Below are 12861 nucleotides of genomic sequence, written 5' to 3'. Positions count from 1 at the left end.
GTCGGAGCGGAGATTTAAAAAGAGCGGGAGCTGTGAGGAGGAGCGTAGATTTAAAAAGAGCGGGAGCTGCGAGTCGGATCCGGAGGCTTAAAAAGTGCGGGAGCTGCGAGTCGGAATGGAGATTTAAAATGCGCCGGAGCTGCGAGTCGGAGCGGAGATTTAAAAAGAGCAGGAGCTGCGAGTCGGAGCGGAGATTTAAAAAGACCGGGAGCTGCGAGTCGGAGTGGAGATTTAAAAAGCGCCGGAGCTGCGAGTCGGAGCGGATTATTAAAAAGAGCGGGAGCTGCGAGTCGGAGCGGAGATTTAATAAGAGCAGGAGCTGCGAGTCGGAGCGGAGATTTAAAAAGAGCAGGAGCTGCGAGTCGGAGCGGAGGTTTAAAAAGAGCAGGAGCTGCGAGTCGGAGCGGAGATTTAAAAAGCGCCGGAGCTGCGAGTCTGAGCGGAGATTTAAAAAGAGCGGGAGCTGTGAGGAGGAGCGTAGATTTAAAAAGAGCGGGAGCTGCGAGTCGGAACGGAGATTTAAAAAGCGCGGGAGCTGCGAGTCGGAGCGGAGTTTGATAAAGAGCGGGAGCTGCGAGTCGGAGCGGAGATTTAAAAAGCGCCGGAGCTGCGAGTCGGAGCGGAGATTTAAAAAGCGCCGGAGCTGCGAGTCGGAGCGGAGATTTAAAAAGAGCGGGAGCTGCGAGTCGGATCAGAGATTTAAAAAGAGCAGGAGCTGCGAGTCGGAGCGGAGATTTAAAAAGAGCGGGAGCTGCGAGTCGGAGCGGAGATTTAAAAAGAGCAGGAGCTGCGAGTCGGAGCGGAGATTTAAAAAGAGCAGGAGCTGCGAGTCGGAGCGGAGGTTTAAAAAGAGCAGGAGCTGCGAGTCGGAGCGGAGATTTAAAAAGCGCCGGAGCTGCGAGTCTGAGCGGAGATTTAAAAAGAGCGGGAGCTGCGAGTCGGAGCGGAGATTTAAAAAGAGCAGGAGCTGTGAGTTGGAGCGGAGATTTAAAAAGAGCAGGAGCTGCGAGTCGGAGCGGAGATTTAAAAACGTGGGAGCTGCGAGTCGGAGCGGAGATTTAAAAAGAGCGGGAGCTGCGAGTCGGAGCGGAGATTTAAAAAGAGCAGGAGCTGCGAGTCGGAGCGGAGATTTAAAACGTGCAGGAGCTGTGAGTCGGAGCGGAGATTTAAAAAGAGCAGGAGCTGCGAGTCGGAGCGGAGATTTAAAAAGCGCGGGAGCTGCGAGTCGGAGCGGAGATTTCAAAATCGCCGGAGCTGCGAGTCGGAGCGGAGATTTAAAAAGAGCGGGTGCTGTGAGTCGGAGCGGAGATTTAAAAAGAGCAGGAGCTGCGAGTCGGAGCGGAGATTTAAAAAGAGCAGGAGCTGTGAGTCGGATCGGAGATTTAAAAAGAGCAGGAGCTGCGAGTCGGAGCGGAGATTTAAAAAGAGCAGGAGCTGCGAGTCGGAGCGGAGGTTTAAAAAGAGCAGGAGCTGCGAGTCGGAGCGGAGATTTAAAAAGCGCAAGAGCTGCGAGTCGGAGCGGAGATTTAAAAAGAGCAGGAGCTGCGAGTCGGAGCGGAGATTTAAAAAGCGCCGGAGCTGCGAGTCGGAGCGGAGGTTTAAAAAGAGCAGGAGCTCCGAGTCGGAGCGGATATTTAAAAAGAACGGGAGCTGCGAGTCGGAGCGGAGATTTAAAAAGCGCCGGAGCTGAGAGTCGGAGCGGAGATTTAAAAAGAGCAGGAGCTGCGAGTCGGAGCGGAGATTTAAAAAGAGCGGGAGCTGTGAGGAGGAGCGTAGATTTAAAAAGAGCGGGAGCTGCGAGTCGGATCCGGAGGCTTAAAAAGTGCGGGAGCTGCGAGTCGGAACGGAGATTTAAAATGCGCCGGAGCTGCGAGTCGGAGCGGAGATTTAAAAAGAGCAGGAGCTGCGAGTCGGAGCGGAGATTTAAAAAGACCGGGAGCTGCGAGTCGGAGTGGAGATTTAAAAAGCGCCGGAGCTGCGAGTCGGAGCGGATTATTAAAAAGAGCGGGAGCTGCGAGTCGGAGCGGAGATTTAATAAGAGCAGGAGCTGCGAGTCGGAGCGGAGATTTAAAAAGAGCAGGAGCTGCGAGTCGGAGCGGAGGTTTAAAAAGAGCAGGAGCTGCGAGTCGGAGCGGAGATTTAAAAAGCGCCGGAGCTGCGAGTCTGAGCGGAGATTTAAAAAGAGCGGGAGCTGTGAGGAGGAGCGTAGATTTAAAAAGAGCGGGAGCTGCGAGTCGGAACGGAGATTTAAAAAGCGCGGGAGCTGCGAGTCGGAGCGGAGTTTGATAAAGAGCGGGAGCTGCGAGTCGGAGCGGAGATTTAAAAAGCGCCGGAGCTGCGAGTCGGAGCGGAGATTTAAAAAGAGCGGGAGCTGCGAGTCGGAGCGGAGATTTAAAAAGAGCAGGAGCTGCGAGTCGGAGCGGAGATTTAAAAAGAGCGGGAGCTACGAGTCGGAGCGGAGATTTAAAAAGAGCAGGAGCTGCGAGTCGGAGCGGAGATTTAAAAAGAGCAGGAGCTGCGAGTCGGAGCGGAGATTTAAAAAGCGTGGGAGCTGCGAGTCGGAGCGGAGATTTCAAAAGTGCCGGAGCTGCGAGTCGGAGCGGAGATTTAAAAAGCGCCGGAGCTGCGAGTCGGAGCGGCGATTTAAAAAGAGCGGGTGCTGCGAGTCGGAGCGGAGATTTAAAAAGAGCAGGAGCTGCGAGTCGGAGCGGAGATTTAAAAAGAGCAGGAGCTGCGAGTCGGAGCGGAGATTTAAAAAGCGCGGGAGCAGCGAGTCGGAGCAGAGATTTAAAAAGCGCCGGAGCTGCGAGTCGGAGCGCAGGTTTCAACAACGCCGTAGGTGCGAGTCGGAGCGGAGATTTAAAAAGAGCAGGAGCTGCGAGTCGGAGCGGAGATTTAAAAAGTGCTGGAGCTGCGAGTCGGAGCGGAGATTTAAAAAGAGCAGGAGCTGCGAGTTGGAGCGGTGATTTAAAAAGAGCAGGAGGTGCGAGTCGGAGCAGAGATTTAAAAAGAGCCTGAGCTGAGAGTCGGAGCGGAGATTTAAAAAGCGCAGGTGCTGCGAGTCGGAGCGCAGATTTAAAAAGAGCCTGAGGTGCGAGTCGGAGCGGAGATTTAAAAAGAGCAGGAGCTGCGAGTCGGAGCGGAGATTCAAAAAGCGCCGGAGCTGCGAGTCGGAGCGGAGATTTAAAAAGAGCAGGAGCTGCGAGTCGGAGCGGAGATTTAAAAAGAGCAGGAGCTGCGAGTCGGAGCGGAGGTTTATAAAGAGCAGGAGCTGCGAGTCGGAGAGGAGATTTCAAAAGCGCAGGAGCTGCGAGTCTGAGCGGAGATTTAAAAAGAGCGGGAGCTGCGAGTCGGAGCGGAGATTTAAAAAGAGCAGGAGCTGCGAGTCGGAGCGGAGATTTAAAAAGCGTGGGAGCTGCGAGTCGGAGCGGAGATTTAAAAAGCGTGGGAGCTGCGAGTCGGAGCGGAGATTTCAAAAGCGCCGGAGCTGCGAGTCGGAGCGGGATTTAAGAAGAGCGAGAGCTGCGAGTCGGAGCGGAGATTTAAAAAGAGCAGGAGCTGCGAGTCGGAGCGGAGATTTAAAAAGAGCAGGAGCTGCGAGTCGGAGCGGAGATTTAAAATGCGCGGGAGCTGCGAGTCGGAGCAGAGATTTAAAAAGCGCCGGAGCTGCGAGTCGGAGCGCAGGTTTAAAAAGCGCCGTAGCTGCGAGTCGGAGCGGAGATTTAAAAAGAGCAGGAGCTGCGAGTCGGAGCGGAGATTTAAAAAGTGCGGGAGCTGCGAGTCGGAGCGGAGATTTCAAAAGCGCCGTAGCTGCGAGTCGGAGCGGAGATTTAAAAAGAGCAGGAGCTGCGAGTCGGAGCGGAGATTTAAAAAGTGCGGGAGCTGCGAGTCGGAGCGGAGATTTCAAAAGCGCCGGAGCTGCGAGTCGGAGCGGAGGTTTAAAAAGAGCAGGAGCTGCGAGTCAGAGCGGAGATTTAAAAAGCGCGGGAGCTGTGAGTCGGAGCGGAGGTTTAAATAGCGCCTGAGCTGCGAGTCGGAGCGGGATTTAAATAGAGCAGGAGCTGCGAGTCGGAGCGGAGATTTAAATAGCGCCTGAGCTGCGAGTCGGAGCGGAGATTTAAATAGCGCCTGAGCTGTGAGTCGGAGCAGAGATTTAAAAAGCGCCGGTGCTGCGAGTCGGAGCGGAGGTTTAAATAGCGCCGTAGCTGCGAGTCGGAGCGGAGATTTAAAGAGTGCAGGAGATGCGAGTCGGAGCGGAGATTTAAAGAGTGCAGGAGATGCGAGTCGGAGCGGGGATTTAAAAAGAGCAGGAGCTGCGAGTCGGAGCAGAGATTTAAAAAGAGCCTGAGCTGAGAGCCGGAGCGGAGATTTAAAAAGCGCGGGAGCTACGAGTCGGAGCGGAGATTTAAAAAGAGCAGGAGCTGAGAGTCGGAGCGGAGATTTAAAAAGTGCAGGAGATGCGAGTCGGAGCGGAGATTTAAAAAGAGCCTGAGCTGCGAGTCGGAGCGGAGATTTAAAAAGCGCGGGAGCTGCGAGTCGGAGCGGAGATTTAAAATGCGCGGGAGCTGCGAGTCGGAGCAGAGATTTAAAAAGCGCCGGAGCTGCGAGTCGGAGCGCAGGTTTAAAAAGCGCCGTAGCTGCGAGTCGGAGCGGAGATTTAAAAAGAGCAGGAGCTGCGAGTCGGAGCGTAGATTTAAAAAGTGCGGGAGCTGCGAGTCGGAGCGGAGATTTAAAAAGAGCAGGAGCTGCGAGTTGGAGTGGAGATTTAAAAAGAGCAGGAGCTGCGAGTCGGAGCGGAGGTTTAAAGAGAGCAGGAGCTGCGAGTCGGAGCGGAGATTTAAAAATCGCCGGAGCTGCGAGTCGAAGCGGAGATTTAAAAAGCGCCGGAGCTGCGAGTCGGAGCGGAGATTTAAAAAGCGCCGGTGCTGCGAGTCGGAGCGGAGATTTAAAAAGAGCCGGAGCTGCGAGTCGGAGCGAACATTTAAAAAGAGCAGGAGCTGCGAGTCGGAGCGGAGATTTAAAAAGCGCCGGTGCTGCGAGTCGGAGCTGAGATTTAAAAAGAGCAGGAGCTGCGAGTCGGAGCGGAGATTTAAAAAGAGCAGGAGCTGCGAGTCGGAGCGGAGGTTTAAAAAGAGCAGGAGCTGCGAGTCGGAGCGGAGATTTAAAAAGCGCCGGAGCTGCGAGTCGGAGCGGAGATTTAAAAAGAGCAGGAGCTGCGAGTCGGAGCGGATATTTAAAAAGAGCGGGAGCTGCGAGTCGGAGCGGAGATTTAAAAAGCGCCGGAGCTGCGAGTCTGAGCGGAGATTTAAAAAGAGCAGGAGCTGCGAGTCGGAGCGGAGATTTAAAAACGTGGGAGCTGCGAGTCGGAGCGGAGATTTAAAAAGAGCGGGAGCTGCGAGTCGGAGCGGAGATTTAAAAAGAGCAGGAGCTGCGAGTCGGAGCGGAGATTTAAAAAGAGCAGGAGCTGCGAGTCGGAGCGGAGATTTAAAAAGAGCAGGAGCTGCGAGTCGGAGCGGAGGTTTAAAAAGAGCAGGAGCTGCGAGTCGGAGCGGAGATTTAAAAAGCGCCGGAGCTGCGAGTCTGAGCGGAGATTTAAAAAGAGCGGGAGCTGCGAGTCGGAGCGGAGATTTAAAAAGAGCAGGAGCTGTGAGTTGGAGCGGAGATTTAAAAAGAGCAGGAGCTGCGAGTCGGAGCGGAGATTTAAAAACGTGGGAGCTGCGAGTCGGAGCGGAGATTTAAAAAGAGCGGGAGCTGCGAGTCGGAGCGGAGATTTAAAAAGAGCAGGAGCTGCGAGTCGGAGCGGAGATTTAAAACGAGCAGGAGCTGTGAGTCGGAGCGGAGATTTAAAAAGAGCAGGAGCTGCGAGTCGGAGCGGAGATTTAAAAAGCGCGGGACCTGCGAGTCGGAGCGGAGATTTCAAAATCGCCGGAGCTGCGAGTCGGAGCGGAGATTTAAAAAGAGCGGGTGCTGTGACTCGGAGCGGAGATTTAAAAAGAGCAGGAGCTGCGAGTCGGAGCGGTGATTTAAAAAGAGCAGGAGCTGTGAGTCGGATCGGAGATTTAAAAAGAGCAGGAGCTGCGAGTCGGAGCGGAGATTTAAAAAGCGTGGGAGCTGCGAGTCGGAGCGGAGATTTCAAAAGTGCCGGAGCTGCGAGTCGGAGCGGAGATTTAAAAAGCGCCGGAGCTGCGAGTCGGAGCGGCGATTTAAAAAGAGCGGGTGCTGCGAGTCGGAGCGGAGATTTAAAAAGAGCAGGAGCTGCGAGTCGGAGCGGAGATTTAAAAAGAGCAGGAGCTGCGAGTCGGAGCGGAGATTTAAAAAGCGCGGGAGCAGCGAGTCGGAGCAGAGATTTAAAAAGCGCCGGAGCTGCGAGTCGGAGCGCAGGTTTCAACAACGCCGTAGGTGCGAGTCGGAGCGGAGATTTAAAAAGAGCAGGAGCTGCGAGTCGGAGCGGAGATTTAAAAAGTGCTGGAGCTGCGAGTCGGAGCGGAGATTTAAAAAGAGCAGGAGCTGCGAGTTGGAGCGGTGATTTAAAAAGAGCAGGAGGTGCGAGTCGGAGCAGAGATTTAAAAAGAGCCTGAGCTGAGAGTCGGAGCGGAGATTTAAAAAGCGCAGGTGCTGCGAGTCGGAGCGCAGATTTAAAAAGAGCCTGAGGTGCGAGTCGGAGCGGAGATTTAAAAAGAGCAGGAGCTGCGAGTCGGAGCGGAGATTCAAAAAGCGCCGGAGCTGCGAGTCGGAGCGGAGATTTAAAAAGAGCAGGAGCTGCGAGTCGGAGCGGAGATTTAAAAAGAGCAGGAGCTGCGAGTCGGAGCGGAGGTTTATAAAGAGCAGGAGCTGCGAGTCGGAGAGGAGATTTCAAAAGCGCAGGAGCTGCGAGTCTGAGCGGAGGTTTAAAAAGAGCAGGAGCTGCGAGTCAGAGCGGAGATTTAAAAAGCGCGGGAGCTGTGAGTCGGAGCGGAGGTTTAAATAGCGCCTGAGCTGCGAGTCGGAGCGGGATTTAAATAGAGCAGGAGCTGCGAGTCGGAGCGGAGATTTAAATAGCGCCTGAGCTGCGAGTCGGAGCGGAGATTTAAATAGCGCCTGAGCTGTGAGTCGGAGCAGAGATTTAAAAAGCGCCGGTGCTGCGAGTCGGAGCGGAGGTTTAAATAGCGCCGTAGCTGCGAGTCGGAGCGGAGATTTAAAGAGTGCAGGAGATGCGAGTCGGAGCGGAGATTTGAAGAGTGCAGGAGATGCGAGTCGGAGCGGGGATTTAAAAAGAGCAGGAGCTGCGAGTCGGAGCAGAGATTTAAAAAGAGCCTGAGCTGAGAGCCGGAGCGGAGATTTAAAAAGCGCGGGAGCTACGAGTCGGAGCGGAGATTTAAAAAGAGCAGGAGCTGAGAGTCGGAGCGGAGATTTAAAAAGTGCAGGAGATGCGAGTCGGAGCGGAGATTTAAAAAGAGCCTGAGCTGCGAGTCGGAGCGGAGATTTAAAAAGCGCGGGAGCTGCGAGTCGGAGCGGAGATTTAAAATGCGCGGGAGCTGCGAGTCGGAGCAGAGATTTAAAAAGCGCCGGAGCTGCGAGTCGGAGCGCAGGTTTAAAAAGCGCCGTAGCTGCGAGTCGGAGCGGAGATTTAAAAAGAGCAGGAGCTGCGAGTCGGAGCGTAGATTTAAAAAGTGCGGGAGCTGCGAGTCGGAGCGGAGATTTAAAAAGAGCAGGAGCTGCGAGTTGGAGTGGAGATTTAAAAAGAGCAGGAGCTGCGAGTCGGAGCGGAGGTTTAAAGAGAGCAGGAGCTGCGAGTCGGAGCGGAGATTTAAAAATCGCCGGAGCTGCGAGTCGAAGCGGAGATTTAAAAAGCGCCGGAGCTGCGAGTCGGAGCGGAGATTTAAAAAGCGCCGGTGCTGCGAGTCGGAGCGGAGATTTAAAAAGAGCCGGAGCTGCGAGTCGGAACGAAGATTTAAAAAGAGCAGGAGCTGCGAGTCGGAGCGGAGATTTAAAAAGCGCCGGTGCTGCGAGTCGGAGCTGAGATTTAAAAAGAGCAGGAGCTGCGAGTCGGAGCGGAGATTTAAAAAGAGCAGGAGCTGCGAGTTGGAGCGGAGGTTTAAAAAGAGCAGGAGCTGCGAGTCGGAGCGGAGATTTAAAAAGCGCCGGAGCTGCGAGTCTGAGCGGAGATTTAAAAAGAGCAGGAGCTGCGAGTCGGAGCGGATATTTAAAAAGAGCGGGAGCTGCGAGTCGGAGCGGAGATTTAAAAAGCGCCGGAGCTGCGAGTCTGAGCGGAGATTTAAAAAGAGCAGGAGCTGCGAGTCGGAGCGGAGATTTAAAAACGTGGGAGCTGCGAGTCGGAGCGGAGATTTAAAAAGAGCGGGAGCTGCGAGTCGGAGCGGAGATTTAAAAAGAGCAGGAGCTGCGAGTCGGAGCGGAGATTTAAAAAGAGCAGGAGCTGCGAGTCGGAGCGGAGATTTAAAAAGAGCAGGAGCTGCGAGTCGGAGCGGAGGTTTAAAAATAGCAGGAGCTGCGAGTCGGAGCGGAGATTTAAAAAGCGCCGGAGCTGCGAGTCTGAGCGGAGATTTAAAAAGAGCGGGAGCTGCGAGTCGGAGCGGAGATTTAAAAAGAGCAGGAGCTGTGAGTTGGAGCGGAGATTTAAAAAGAGCAGGAGCTGCGAGTCGGAGCGGAGATTTAAAAACGTGGGAGCTGCGAGTTGGAGCGGAGATTTAAAAAGAGCGGGAGCTGCGAGTCGGAGCGGAGATTTAAAAAGAGCAGGAGCTGCGAGTCGGAGCGGAGATTTAAAACGAGCAGGAGCTGTGAGTCGGAGCGGAGATTTAAAAAGAGCAGGAGCTGCGAGTCGGAGCGGAGATTTAAAAAGCGCGGGACCTGCGAGTCGGAGCGGAGATTTCAAAATCGCCGGAGCTGCGAGTCGGAGCGGAGATTTAAAAAGAGCGGGTGCTGTGAGTCGGAGCGGAGATTTAAAAAGAGCAGGAGCTGCGAGTCGGAGCGGAGATTTAAAAAGAGCAGGAGCTGTGAGTCGGATCGGAGATTTAAAAAGAGCAGGAGCTGCGAGTCGGAGCGGAGATTTAAAAAGCGTGGGAGCTGCGAGTCGGAGCGGAGATTTCAAAAGTGCCGGAGCTGCGAGTCGGAGCGGAGATTTAAAAAGCGCCGGAGCTGCGAGTCGGAGCGGCGATTTAAAAAGAGCGGGTGCTGCGAGTCGGAGCGGAGATTTAAAAAGAGCAGGAGCTGCGAGTCGGAGCGGAGATTTAAAAAGAGCAGGAGCTGCGAGTCGGAGCGGAGATTTAAAAAGCGCGGGAGCAGCGAGTCGGAGCAGAGATTTAAAAAGCGCCGGAGCTGCGAGTCGGAGCGCAGGTTTCAACAACGCCGTAGGTGCGAGTCGGAGCGGAGATTTAAAAAGAGCAGGAGCTGCGAGTCGGAGCGGAGATTTAAAAAGTGCTGGAGCTGCGAGTCGGAGCGGAGATTTAAAAAGAGCAGGAGCTACGAGTTGGAGCGGTGATTTAAAAAGAGCAGGAGGTGCGAGTCGGAGCAGAGATTTAAAAAGAGCCTGAGCTGAGAGTCGGAGCGGAGATTTAAAAAGCGCAGGTGCTGCGAGTCGGAGCGCAGATTTAAAAAGAGCCTGAGGTGCGAGTCGGAGCGGAGATTTAAAAAGAGCAGGAGCTGCGAGTCGGAGCGGAGATTCAAAAAGCGCCGGAGCTGCGAGTCGGAGCGGAGATTTAAAAAGAGCAGGAGCTGCGAGTCGGAGCGGAGATTTAAAAAGAGCAGGAGCTGCGAGTCGGAGCGGAGGTTTATAAAGAGCAGGAGCTGCGAGTCGGAGAGGAGATTTCAAAAGCGCAGGAGCTGCGAGTCTGAGCGGAGATTTAAAAAGAGCGGGAGCTGCGAGTCGGAGCGGAGATTTAAAAAGAGCAGGAGCTGCGAGTCGGAGCGGAGATTTAAAAAGCGTGGGAGCTGCGAGTCGGAGCGGAGATTTAAAAAGCGTGGGAGCTGCGAGTCGGAGCGGAGATTTCAAAAGCGCCGGAGCTGCGAGTCGGAGCGGGATTTAAAAAGAGCGAGAGCTGCGAGTCGGAGCGGAGATTTAAAAAGAGCAGGAGCTGCGAGTCGGAGCGGAGATTTAAAAAGAGCAGGAGCTGCGAGTCGGAGCGGAGATTTAAAATGCGCGGGAGCTGCGAGTCGGAGCAGAGATTTAAAAAGCGCCGGAGCTGCGAGTCGGAGCGCAGGTTTAAAAAGCGCCGTAGCTGCGAGTCGGAGCGGAGATTTAAAAAGAGCAGGAGCTGCGAGTCGGAGCGGAGATTTAAAAAGTGCGGGAGCTGCGAGTCGGAGCGGAGATTTCAAAAGCGCCGGAGCTGCGAGTCGGAGCGGAGGTTTAAAAAGAGCAGGAGCTGCGAGTCAGAGCGGAGATTTAAAAAGTGCGGGAGCTGTGAGTCGGAGCGGAGGTTTAAATAGCGCCTGAGCTGCGAGTCGGAGCGGGATTTAAATAGAGCAGGAGCTGCGAGTCGGAGCGGAGATTTAAATAGCGCCTGAGCTGTGAGTCGGAGCAGAGATTTAAAAAGCGCCGGTGCTGCGAGTCGGAGCGGAGGTTTAAATAGCGCCGTAGCTGCGAGTCGGAGCGGAGATTTAAAGAGTGCAGGAGATGCGAGTCGGAGCGGAGATTTAAAGAGTGCAGGAGATGCGAGTCGGAGCGGGGATTTAAAAAGAGCAGGAGCTGCGCGTCGGAGCAGAGATTTAAAAAGAGCCTGAGCTGAGAGCCGGAGCGGAGATTTAAAAAGCGCGGGAGCTACGAGTCGGAGCGGAGATTTAAAAAGAGCAGGAGCTGCGAGTCGGAGCGGAGATTTAAAAAGAGCAGGAGCTGCGAGTCGGAGCGGAGATTTAAAATGCGCGGGAGCTGCGAGTCGGAGCAGAGATTTAAAAAGCGCCGGAGCTGCGAGTCGGAGCGCAGGTTTAAAAAGCGCCGTAGCTGCGAGTCGGAGCGGAGATTTAAAAAGAGCAGGAGCTGCGAGTCGGAGCGGAGATTTAAAAAGTGCGGGAGCTGCGAGTCGGAGCGGAGATTTCAAAAGCGCCGGAGCTGCGAGTCGGAGCGGAGGTTTAAAAAGAGCAGGAGCTGCGAGTCAGAGCGGAGATTTAAAAAGTGCGGGAGCTGTGAGTCGGAGCGGAGGTTTAAATAGCGCCTGAGCTGCGAGTCGGAGCGGGATTTAAATAGAGCAGGAGCTGCGAGTCGGAGCGGAGATTTAAATAGCGCCTGAGCTGTGAGTCGGAGCAGAGATTTAAAAAGCGCCGGTGCTGCGAGTCGGAGCGGAGGTTTAAATAGCGCCGTAGCTGCGAGTCGGAGCGGAGATTTAAAGAGTGCAGGAGATGCGAGTCGGAGCGGAGGTTTAAAGAGAGCAGGAGCTGCGAGTCGGAGCGGAGATTTAAAAATCGCCGGAGCTGCGAGTCGAAGCGGAGATTTAAAAAGCGCCGGAGCTGCGAGTCGGAGCGGAGATTTAAAAAGCGCCGGTGCTGCGAGTCGGAGCGGAGATTTAAAAAGAGCCGGAGCTGCGAGTCGGAACGAAGATTTAAAAAGAGCAGGAGCTGCGAGTCGGAGCGGAGATTTAAAAAGCGCCGGTGCTGCGAGTCGGAGCTGAGATTTAAAAAGAGCAGGAGCTGCGAGTCGGAGCGGAGATTTAAAAAGAGCAGGAGCTGCGAGTTGGAGCGGAGGTTTAAAAAGAGCAGGAGCTGCGAGTCGGAGCGGAGATTTAAAAAGCGCCGGAGCTGCGAGTCTGAGCGGAGATTTAAAAAGAGCAGGAGCTGCGAGTCGGAGCGGATATTTAAAAAGAGCGGGAGCTGCGAGTCGGAGCGGAGATTTAAAAAGCGCCGGAGCTGCGAGTCTGAGCGGAGATTTAAAAAGAGCAGGAGCTGCGAGTCGGAGCGGAGATTTAAAAACGTGGGAGCTGCGAGTCGGAGCGGAGATTTAAAAAGAGCGGGAGCTGCGAGTCGGAGCGGAGATTTAAAAAGAGCAGGAGCTGCGAGTCGGAGCGGAGATTTAAAAAGAGCAGGAGCTGCGAGTCGGAGCGGAGATTTAAAAAGAGCAGGAGCTGCGAGTCGGAGCGGAGGTTTAAAAATAGCAGGAGCTGCGAGTCGGAGCGGAGATTTAAAAAGCGCCGGAGCTGCGAGTCTGAGCGGAGATTTAAAAAGAGCGGGAGCTGCGAGTCGGAGCGGAGATTTAAAAAGAGCAGGAGCTGTGAGTTGGAGCGGAGATTTAAAAAGAGCAGGAGCTGCGAGTCGGAGCGGAGATTTAAAAACGTGGGAGCTGCGAGTTGGAGCGGAGATTTAAAAAGAGCGGGAGCTGCGAGTCGGAGCGGAGATTTAAAAAGAGCAGGAGCTGCGAGTCGGAGCGGAGATTTAAAACGAGCAGGAGCTGTGAGTCGGAGCGGAGATTTAAAAAGAGCAGGAGCTGCGAGTCGGAGCGGAGATTTAAAAAGCGCGGGACCTGCGAGTCGGAGCGGAGATTTCAAAATCGCCGGAGCTGCGAGTCGGAGCGGAGATTTAAAAAGAGCGGGTGCTGTGAGTCGGAGCGGAGATTTAAAAAGAGCAGGAGCTGCGAGTCGGAGCGGAGATTTAAAAAGAGCAGGAGCTGTGAGTCGGATCGGAGATTTAAAAAGAGCAGGAGCTGCGAGTCGGAGCGGAGATTTAAAAAGCGTGGGAGCTGCGAGTCGGAGCGGAGATTTCAAAAGTGCCGGAGCTGCGAGTCGGAGCGGAGATTTAAAAAGCGCCGGAGCTGCGAGTCGGAGCGGCGATTTAAAAAGAGCGGGTGCTGCGAGTCGGAGCGGAGATTTAAAAAGAGCAGGAGCTGCGAGTCGGAGCGGAGATTTAAAAAGAGCAGGAGCTGCGAGTCGGAGCGGAGATTTAAAA

Source organism: Scyliorhinus torazame, chromosome 3 (genome assembly GCF_047496885.1).
Source record: "Scyliorhinus torazame isolate Kashiwa2021f chromosome 3, sScyTor2.1, whole genome shotgun sequence".
Taxonomy (NCBI): domain Eukaryota; kingdom Metazoa; phylum Chordata; class Chondrichthyes; order Carcharhiniformes; family Scyliorhinidae; genus Scyliorhinus; species Scyliorhinus torazame.
Note: the sequence above shows the minus strand (reverse complement) of the source record.